Source organism: Bombina bombina, chromosome 1 (assembly GCF_027579735.1).
Source record: "Bombina bombina isolate aBomBom1 chromosome 1, aBomBom1.pri, whole genome shotgun sequence".
NCBI lineage: Eukaryota > Metazoa > Chordata > Amphibia > Anura > Bombinatoridae > Bombina > Bombina bombina.
In genome coordinates, this window is record NC_069499.1 from 804,966,502 (window position 1) to 804,978,391 (window position 11,890).

At 33.6% G+C, this 11,890-nt stretch overlaps 2 non-coding genes across 2 annotated transcripts; both read right to left on the reverse strand.

Moving 5' to 3' along the window:
* Positions 1–714: 714 nt before the first annotated feature.
* TRNAV-UAC (transfer RNA valine (anticodon UAC)) lies at positions 715–787 on the reverse strand. The gene has a single exon. It is a non-coding gene; the product is annotated as a tRNA-Val (tRNA).
* A 1,922-nt stretch (positions 788–2,709) lies between these two features.
* Positions 2,710–2,782, reverse strand: TRNAV-UAC (transfer RNA valine (anticodon UAC)). The gene has a single exon. It is a non-coding gene; the product is annotated as a tRNA-Val (tRNA).
* Positions 2,783–11,890: the final 9,108 nt, after the last annotated feature.

The following is an 11,890-nucleotide window of genomic DNA, read 5'->3' on the forward strand; positions in this document are numbered from 1 at the left end:
TAATCTCTACACTACAGCAAAAATTAACCTTTTAAGTTAACTTATATACACCTTCACTGCCAGGAATTTCAGAAGTCGGTGCTGTGCTGCAATTTGCGGCCTTCTAATTGCCAAATTCTTATTGCAAAGCCGTGCATGTCTGCTGTTTCTGAACAAAGGGAACCCAAGAGAAGCTATTACAACCATTTGTCTTATGACTGCAGTATTTGCGAAAACTTTTTTTTTTTAATTTGATCGGATTTGTCACCCAAATAGTGGCATCACATATATCAAAATGGGCCTAGATCACTGGTTTTCAAACTTTTTCCTCAGCCTCCCTAACAGGACAGATTTTGAGGATATCTGAACTAAAGCACAGGTGAAATAATCAGCTGATTAGTAATCATGGTTATTTTACCTGCTCTCATCCAAGGTAATCCTGAATATCTGACCTGTTAGGGAGGCCTTGAGGACAGGTTTAAAAAACAGTGACCTAGATCATTATAGTATTTATAGATAAATAAAAAAAAAAAAGGCTCTATTTCTGAAGAGGTTAAAATTGCATGCCCTATCTGAATCATGCAACTTTTAATTTTGACTCTGCTAGTTTTTTAACATGCACTGTAAAGATCATGGTGGTTTATTGCTGTTTTCTATGATCTTCGAGCTGTTAAATTTGTCAACACTTTACATAAATTACAGATTTTTCACCTAATTACCTGTTAGAGTTAAAAGTGGTTCCACTGGGGCTCGAACCCAGGACCTTCTGCGTGTAAAGCAGACGTGATAACCACTACACTATGGAACCTGCTGCTTTGTATGCCATTTGATCACATATAAAATGCTGAATAAAATTTGTTGATGAAGTGGGAAGATTCTGTAAAAATTAGAAGTCTATAAATAACTCATAAAAGATTTGAGGGATGCACACACCAGTATGTCTCATAATCGCATATAGCAGATGGGTAAACACTATTAATACAATTTTTTACACAAACACACATGCATACACACACACACTAGAATATATTATTTTAAAATTAGACAAATTAGTTATCTCTGTCAGCTAATTGTGCTAGTTATATTAATATCTTCTTCCATTTGCATTTTCATATTTTAAGACTATATAGTTCATTCAACGAGTGGCATCCTAGGATACATTTAACACCTAATGTTAATTATATTATATTAATATAGTCTATTAGTATGGCTAAAGGTGTGTGTCCATACAGGCGTGCAAATTATAGAGCGGAGGGGCACAGATTTGAGTGAAATGTCATTTTTAGTTATGTTATGTGTTATCTAACTGTGCATATGTTAAACAAAAATATGAGCATTCATTAACCATGTTAAACATATTTTTCCATGAAAAAAAAAGTTAATCAAAACATAATTAATGGGATATTATAGTGCAAATATTGATTGCTTCAATTTTTTTGAGAATTTTTGCACTACTAGTAATGACAACCAAAATGTATGTATTTAAAGGGACATTAAACACTAAAAAAATGCTAGATAGAACGATGCAGTCAAAGAAAAGATTGGTCTGAGAATAAAGTTTAATTAGTTGTTTAAATATTGACAAAATAAGTGTCAACTTTTAGGACTAGATTACAAGTGGAGTGCTAAATTATCATGTGTCTGCAAACAGGCAAATTTCTATTGGAACTGTGTGCTTATATACATATATATTTATGTGTTAATATGTATATAATCATATACATATACTTGTATATTTAAAATATACAAAAATTTAAAATTTCACTCCTGAAATGGAGTGAAAAATGCTAAAAATTCTCTGGTTTTGGGCAAGTTTTTGTCTGAAAGTCTCTGTAGTGAAAGGGTTAAAAAAACCAGGTTTGGATTTTAATGTATTTTTTTGGGTGTGCTTTTTTTAGTGGGTAGATCATTTGAAAAGTAGCTCCCAACACAAAAAAAGTGTGGGCTACCCTGAATAGTACCATATAATTTTGCACAATGCCCTTTTAAATTTAGAATGAATCTAAGAAATGTATATTTGTGTTTAACTTATACCTAGTATTTATTTTTCACTGGCTGATAGGGGCAACTTTCACAGGAAAGTGTATTTGTTTCTAAAATGAAAGCATTATATTACAAATTAAAATGTTCGCTTTTAAAAGAAAGAAACATTACCTATTTAAACATCATAAATTTTGAGCTCAAAAAAGATACAGACTCTAAAATCTTCTCATGTGTTTCTTCTGAAATCAAAGTAGCTGTTTCAGGTTATTTCAGTGACATTCAGAGTACGATCTGCTTTTTGTGAGAATTTGAATTTTGGGCATATTGCCTGCCGTGGAAGCTGAGCATAGTACATAACATTTATAAGTGATAATTTAGTAAACATTGTTAGCTGGGTGTATATTTATATCACAAATATCTTTAATATTACAGAGACCAAATATTTTGTTCCTTTACTTGTACCATTACTGAAACAGGAAACATGATTCGGTTAAAATAAATAAATAACAAATCTTATACCTCTAACATTAAAAACTCATAAACTGCAATGCAAGTTACAGTAATATATATTGATAGCTAGCGAAAGATATATGCAGTTACTTTAATTAATATAGGTATATTACTATGTTCCACATTAAAAACAAAATTATAGTGTTGCAATCAATTACAAATAAGATATGTATGTTTAAAAGCAATGAAAAATAAATCAATAATTAATTACAAATAAAAATTAATAATAAAGAAAAATGGTTCCACTGGGGCTCGAACCCAGGACCTTCTGCGTGTAAAGCAGACGTGATAACCGCTACACTATGGAACCTGCTGACGAAAGCGCGTGTTTTTTTACCTTTATACATATCTCCTGAACTTCATTACAACGCTTTATTAGTTGTATTGGGACTGGGTACGAAAATGGAGACGCTTACGATAAGCTGAGAAAAAAAATTGTTGACCTCGAGAACGTAAGCCACAAATCGTTAACGGTTTCACCCAACTTGATTTTTTTTTTAAGACGGACTAATCCGCGCTCCTGAGTCTGCTTGACAGCGGCTTCCCGCACTTTTACAAAGTTTGCTGCTGCTGTCTAGCGAATTCTTATCTCCTCACAACCAATTAATAAACTTTGCAATGTTCCTCCAATATGCCAATATTTATATATATATATATATATATATTTATATATATATATATATATATATATATATATATATATATATATATATATATATATATATATATATATATATATATATATATATATATATATATATATATTGTAATATTTATATACATTATTTAAATGATGTAATTTAAAACAATATATTTATATGCATTACCAGTTGCTGATAACTATTTATAAATAAATATATACACAAAACAACTGCATCCAGTCATGCTAGCATAGAGTTTACTAAGAAGAACATAAAGTGATAAAATGAAAAAAATAAAATCTAGACATGTTTAAAGTGTTAATAATATTTTCTGCACTAAAACTTACTCTGCCTGCATACACTGGTGAGATGAGAGATGCATTTAGTCTCTCAGGGAGCTGTTTTTTCATTACAATAATCCTGTTATCACCTAAATTGCTTTTAATTCCTCTTTTCTTTATGCAAATATCACTCAAGGTCATCTGCCCTAGAGAGGGACTTTCTGTTGCTTGGGACACTAATCATAACCAGAGAATGTTGTAAAAGTCTCTTTTTTTTAGAGCAAAGGTCTCCATTAAATTAGTATAATCCTCAAATGATCATGGTATTGACAGAGATGTATTTCTTTCTGTGACCTTGTTATAGTTACAGTAGTAACACTATGATTCTATAACATCATATTACCTAACCTTTGAAAATTCCTTTTTTTTTTTTAAGAAACAAACGGCACACAGACTGTTAAAGTATAGCTACAACTTTATGCTTACTTTTTGTACACCCATAGCTATACATAACTGCATTACAATTGTATTACCAAGTTTTTGAGATGTTGTAAAATGCATGTTTCAAAAGCAGAAGTTTTGTATTTTTTTTAAATTTTATTATAAGGGGTTTAATAAAAATAAAGGGCAGATACAACAAATAAATTAATACCTTAAAATATGCAATATTTTTTTTGTGAATTTATCTTTTAAACTTCTCTATTCTAGGACAGAACATCTGTAAGGGACTAGAACTAATAATTATTCACACTTATCAAGTCAAATCATTGTTAATCATCAAAATATATAGCCAAAATATTTCAGTCTTGAAAAAGGCCCTATTGGTGGGCCGAAACGCGTTGGCATATATGGTGAGTTTTATTCTTATTATTGTAAACCTATTTTAAACCTATTGCCCTATGTTGCATTTTTCTTTTTTTACAGGGATTGGATCACTTCAAATATATTTTTTCACAGGATTTTAGTTTTTTCACAGGATTTTAGTTTGTTCTTATTTTGTATTTATGGTTTTTTCATCACTCTTTTTTATGAAGTTTGGTTGCATACACTATTGCTAACTAGTGTTCACAGCGTTTTTGATTATTTGACTTATGACATTTCTGTTTTGTCTACACTGGATTCTTCACATTCACATTTGAATTGATGCACAGGATTTTGGATTGACATTTGGATCACGAGGACATTATAATTGACTTTTACTTTGTTTTATCTTTTGGACTTCCACTTATTTTTTATTTTCTATTTTTTCTATTATTTTTTAAATTTTCTATCAATGACATAGTTACCCATATATATTTTTTGGTATGCACACATTTTTTGGTATACATTTTTTCTTTGGTATACATTTTTTTCCCTGGTCCCACGACCCTTGTCCCCCTTTTCTCTGTTTTATATTTAACATCATTATACAGTAATCGCTCACTGTATCATATTGTGCACTGTTCTATTGCATTGTTTTATTGCTATTATTTTTCATACCTGATTTTTTAATTCTTTGTTATTGAACCTGCATTATGTCATTATGGACGGTTTTTACTAAGTATTATGGATCCATATACTTTTAGCTTTTTAAACTTGTGATCACCTGCTGATATTACATGTTATATAACACTTGATAACTATATGTTTTATTAAACTTGATAACTATATGTTTTATTAAACTTGATAACTATTTGTTACATTACTCTTGTAAATTTGGGTAATTTTAAGATTTTTTCATTGTGCTGACATATTTCAGTTCACACACCTTCTTTTAGACCCAGCCTTCCATTAGGCGCTCCTTAACACATCCCCACTCTTTCTGATATATGGATAAGAAGTTGAATCTTAAAAATGCTCAGGGATAGGCATGGACCAAGTCTGTGGTGGACATTTTGCAAAGTACAGATCTTAGTGAAGGACACCAAGGTACATTTCAAATTAAAAACATCAAAAAACACTCTCTTTACCGAGAGGGTAGTGGGTGCATGGTAGAATAGCCATCCAGCAGACGTGGTAGAGACAGTGAACAAGTTTAAAAATGCATGGGATAGGTATAAGGCTATGCTAGGTATAAGATAAGGCCAGGAACTAATAAAAGTATTCAGAAAATTGGACAGACTAGATGGGCTGAATGGTTCCTATCTGCCAACACATTCTTAGTTTCTATAAGTCAGGAGAGCGGCACTTTACTGTCAAATGGGCTGCTTGTTGGTTGCCCCTGGTCTAGTTCCACAAGTACAAATTAGTCATCTAATCAAACAAGTTTAAAACAACATTTATATAAAGACTGCTTGTGGTATACTAGTATAAAATGGTTTCAAAATTCTAACCTTTTCTTTTTTTTCTGTTGTATTGAGAGTCTGCAACTCCTAACCAAACTCACCCACATTGATGTTAATCGCATGATCATCATGGTTGGTTACCTATTTGGTTAGGTAAGGTTTATCAGAGTAGTCTTGCTTCTTCCCTGTCTCTCACTCACTTTCCCACTACTAGGCGGTGTCCCATGGGTACGGCCCCAACCCCGCAAAACGTGCTGCCGGTTGCGTCAAAGAGGAGTCAGGACAAGCATTGATCTGTCCTACTCCTCCTTCCCCACCGCAAAACCGGTTGCGGACACTGCAAGGGCCAGTCACAGACACCAGTGTCCGTGTACGGACACCTTGCCTATCCCTGAAAATGCTTGATGATGAAATGCATCATCCCATCAACCTCATACATCCCATTAAAATAGTAAGTAGTTATTGGTGTTATCAAAAATTTTTAATTCTTGCTCATACATACTGTTACTTGTAAATATATTTAGTTATTATATAATTTATGTACGTGTCTGTATCTCTTAAAACAAGTTAGTTTAACCTCCTGTTTGCTAGTACAACTGAATTACTGTGTTGCAAAATGATGTAGGTCTAAAAAAGTGTGTCACCAACATGAAAATTTTGGAAAGCTCTTGTATAGACAGAGGATGATTGTAAGATATATTACAATTGGTTTATAAGTCAGTATTGTGTTAACAATTCTGCATAATAAGAATGCCATAGAAATCGCTTATGGGTTGCTCTGACATGCAGACTCAAAAGAAAGGATAAAGTAACATGCTAATACTCTTTCATTAAAGCGAAAGTCAATCCTAGCGTTTGTGAAACGTCACCTCTTAGCAAAATAGCGTTCTGCCGTGGGCTGCCTTAGCATCTCAGTGCGGCTACGCTTGAAACAAATGAAGGAGCATTCTGCATGAAGTATATTAAACTTCATGAATGAAAGTCCACATTATTTGTTTCAATGGTCAATCCTAGCGTTTCACAAACGCTAGAATTGACTTTCACTTTAACTCTGCTATGTTGCCACTGAGGGCATATAAAGAGATATTAAACACTTTGAAATAGTAATATTAAATGATTTTATATATATATATATATATATATATATATATATATATATATATATATATATATATATATATATATATATATATAAACTCTGCAATATACTTTCATTATTTATTTTGTCCCCATTTCCTATAATTCCATTCTGAAATTGTGAGCTTTTCAGTTCCTGTTAAAAATGGAAGTGCAGAACATTGTTGTATTCCACACAGCCATTGGCTGCACACTCCAGTGACCTATTTATAACTGTCCCTAATCGGCCACAGCAGAGAAGCTAACCTAAGTTACAACATGGCAGCTCCCATTGTTTTATAGACACTAAAACTTTACACTTATTTTGTCAATATTTAAACAGCTAATGAACCTTTAAAAAATGTATATACATGTAATTATCAGACTTATCTTTTCTTTGAATGTGTAATTCTGTCTAGCATTTGTTTAGTGTTTAATCTCCCTTTAAGTTTCTGTTGCCCTACTTCTATACCACACAATGGGAACACAACAGACATTAGCATTTTACCCTGTCCTGCTACTAGCATGTTCATGTGGACCTTTGAAATAGTGCTAAAATTATCACTGATACATTTTGCATACTCAAAAGTGCTGAAATTTGGCATTGTAAATCAAAACTCTGCACTATGTAACAGTTTCCTGTAGCTAAATCTGTTAGGAACTATCCCAATACATAGCCTGAATCCGAAAGTAGCCGTATATATTAATAAATAAATAAACTGATTGGCCATATACCATGCAATAGTATCTCTCATGAGAAGCACTCACTACCAAGAAATCTTAATTTCTATTTAGCAGATTATTCCAGTGGTGTTCAAATTAATTTAATTTCAAAATAAAAGGTAAAAAATGTTATATGGATACAAAACAAAGTTCTTAGTAAGTTCATCTAATATATGCAGTGATTGAACTGATAAATCATCTACATTTGTTCAATGGGAAATCTATAAATAATTAAATCAGCATGGTAATGTTCACAAAATCTAACTACAAGGAAATAATGTAGAACAAGCAGATTAACAGATTGCAAATAGATGCCATACACAGCTAATTTACACATTCAGATTCAGAGAAATCTCCCTGAATAAAGAAATACAGGCGGTTGGGAAAGAATAAACACAAAAGATAAACTGACTAAAAATGGATCAGTATCCAAAATACTGTGCCTGTTCTAAACATAAGAAACCACTAAAAGTACTTTATTGATATATGCTCTTGCTGTAGTGTAAAGTCTCCAATCTCATGTGCAACATTTATTTTTATTCTTAAGCCATTTGGAGCAACTGATTAAAATAATCATATTAGAACAGTCTGAATACGTTATCTATATATCCTTGGTCCTCACCTGTGATGCTACTGCACCTATTACTGTGTCAAAGCTTTTGAGCAGCAGCCATATGATGACAGTGGCACTTGATTGTTGGCGATGACACTTTGCATTCTGGGAAAGTACTATATAATATGAAGACTTTCCACTAATGTATGGGTTTCTAGGCCCATTCAGTGTTTGCAACTATATTGACTATGAAGTGTTTTGGAATATTAGCAAGTTTTCTTTAAAATTCTTGACTCTTGTCCATATATTGAATTATGGAGATGCAAATGATGAGTACTTACCTTAAGTACCAATGCTTTCTACATTTGAACATTTAGCCACTGCACCAGAGTCAGATAACTTTCTTTTGCTCTCTTTGTGATATATAAACATGTTAATTTATGTATATAGTTTTTTTTCTCCAGGATTTATATTATTACTATAGATTTGGATGGCCTGTGGTAAAGGGACATTGAACTCTAAAATGTTCTCTCCTTTAATGTGTTTCTAATGGTCCATTTTATCTGCTGGAGTATATTTAATTGTTTGCAGACAGCTTATTGTCCTTTATTTTGTTGTTTAAAATATCCATTTCTGCCTGTAGAACCCACCACCTGCTCTAAAAATATGAATAATACACTATTCTTTCTAGAAAAGCTATAAAAACAAGAGAGTTTTTTGTATCTGAAATAGCTGGCTGTGCCCAGTCATAATTAGCATGTCAATACCTAACTATTTTTAGACATAGAGGGGTCGATTTATGAAGCAGTGGATGCTGCTTCCGACTATCTCCGCTTCAGTTCCGCCTGAAGCAGAAGTTAAGAATCAGCAGTCCTATGACCGCTGCTCCTTAACTCGTCTGCCACCTCTGAGGTGGCGGACAGCAATCAGCCCGATCAAATACGATCGGGTTGATTGACAACCCCTGCTAGCGAACGATTGGCCGCTAATCTGCAGGGGGCGGTATTGCACCAGCAGTTCACCAGAACTGCTGGTGCAATGATAAATGTCAAGAGCGTATGCTGTCAGCATTTATCGATGTGCGGCGGACATGATACAATACAGCGTATCATGTCCATCCGCACAATAGTAAATTGACCCCAGATAAGTATTTTATGAAATGTTTATGTTTTTACTTTTGCTAAACATGCTTTTTTATGAGTCATTAAATATTTCAAGAACAAATGAGGTGACAAGGGATAATTATTTTCAATATAAAGTTTTGATATTATAGGCTCAGATGTTCTTGTGCTTTGTTTATGGAGACGTGTTCATGTCTGATAATAAAGCTGTGGAAGTTGTCTTTATCAGCCAGAGAGCCAACTAATCTTTTGCATATTACTTGTGTACAAACAGGCACTCATTTCAGTCCAATAGATCAGGGTTCTTCAGTTTCATTCTCCAGGAGTCAGTAACTGGTCAAATTTCCAGGATTACCTTGGATGGGAACAGGTTGTTTACTGATTACCTAATTATTTCACTTGTGCTGTAGTTTAGATGTCCTTAACATCTAAAGTACTAAGTGACAAGTGGGATAAGGTTGACAACTTTGGAACTTGGCTGCCCATCTAAGCGACAAGCAGGCAGTGGACATTGTGCACGCCTGCACGTGCTTTTGCACAAGAATTGCCTTGCTTAGTGCTGCCCCAGCTCTCTCGTGAGAGCTTGACCTGACATGAATGTGTATGGTGTGTTTTATCTTTGCCACCTCTTATGTGGTGAAGAGGTTATAGTGATGGTAAACAATGGTTTAAAGGAAGGTTTGATCTGAAAGACCATGTCTAAGAATGTCTAATTGAACCCATTTTTTTCTTTTCTTACATACCTGCAAAATGTAGCTATGTCCACGTTTAGGATGCATACTCTTGCGGCTCCCCTCGCTAGTACAGTTTGTTTTTTTCTTAGCAAATTGCTCTTAACCAATCAACAGCGATGTCATTTGACAGGCTTTTTATAATGGGGAGATAGACTGGCGGTACCACGCATGCGCTCCAATGACGGTTATGTAATCAAGCATCAGTAAAGTGACAATTAAGCTGTCCATCAAGTATCTTCACTCCACATTCTTAAAAATGTTTTTTTCTCAATTCTGTGATGTGTAGAGTGGTCCAACCTGCCTTGCACACCACTGAACTAAAACCTGGAAACTCTACAAGGGCAGAGTAAAGGTACTTCATGGACAGGTTGGAAAATTCATTATATTTTTGAAAATAAACTATATTTTGGCAAAACGACAATGCAGATCACATCAGCATAACAAGCTCTATTGATTGATATATAACATTATTACTTTTGTTTACCAACAGCAGTTGTATGACCAGTGCTTCTTACATTGCTGCTAGCAAGTTTGCATGAGCAAGCCTCAAAGGCTCCAAACAGCATCCGCTGCTTAGTGCAATGAGCCCTTTGTCTGATGTTAGTGGAACCTGAGGACCAGAATTGTGGAACCTTGCATTAGATGTAAATACTGTATGAGGCTTGTATGCGCTTGGCTTCCTTTTCTAAGCCATTCCAATCTATTTGATTAGCTACCTTTTGAATTAAGAGAGACACGTAAATAGTGTACTCAGTATAATAGGAAAATCTGGATATATGAAGGAAAACTTTAAGAAATGTATGTTTCACAGATTTTCAGGGGATATTTATCACAGATAGTCACAGAAGCAAAATATACATGTTCAATGAGAAAGTAAAATATTTCAGCATATTGATTCAGTGATGACTTTCTAATGTGTTTCCATGTAATCATTTATAGCAAATCAAAACATGTCTACAATTAAAAAAAATTACATCAATTTGACTATTTTTATAATTAGCATTTTTAGTTGTGTTCCAGCTTCATAGTTAAAGGGACACTGAACCCAAATATTTTCTTTTGTGATTCAGATGGAGCATGCAATTTTAAGCAACTTTCTAATTTACTCCTATTATCAACTTTTCTTAATTCTCTTGCTTTCTTTATTTGAAATGCAAGAATGTGAGTTTAGATGCCAGCCCATTTTTGGTGAACAACCTGGGTTATGCTTGCTGATTGGTGGATAAAGTCATCCACCAATAAAAAAGTAAGGTCCAGAGTTCTGAACCAAAAAAAAGCTTAGATGCCTTCTTTTTCAAATAAATATAGCAAGAGAACAAAGAAAAATTGCTAATAGGAGTAAATTAGAAAGTTTCTTAAAATTGCATGCTCTATCTGAATCAGGAAAGAAAAAATTTGGGTTCAGTGTCCCTTTAAAAGTGCGACTTGGGCTAAGTTTTAGCTTTTTATTAAAAAGAAAAAAGATTTTGGCCTAGATTTATAGACGCTACATGACATCTTGCACATCAAACATGAACAAATACAATAAAAACACTTCAGAAACACATTTGCAAACTTGTTTATGTAAACATTTGTAACTGTAAAATATTAACGTGTTTGTTATGGTAAAGCAGACTTGCCGTTCTGTGGTGTTGTGGTGAGTGTGGCAGGAGATTTGTTTACTTACACCTCAGGCCAAGCATGTGGAATTCATAAACACGTTATGTCCCCTGTGAAGTATCTCATCTTGTGGCTATGTCTCGCAGTGTACTGTTTTATAGAGGTTTTTGTTTTGGTAAGGTTTTGAAGACGTTTTAGCCCCAACGGTTCTGAAATAGATGCTGCTTTGTTGACTATAAAAGAAAGTGACTTGCAACCCACAAATGTAAGGAGGAAAAGCTACAATTATTTGTGAATTCCACTATTTTCTAGTTGTCATGTTGTTGCAAGTTTTTTTCTGCAAGGTATTTGTTTCACCAATGGGTTTTATTGATTGTAGGGCTTTG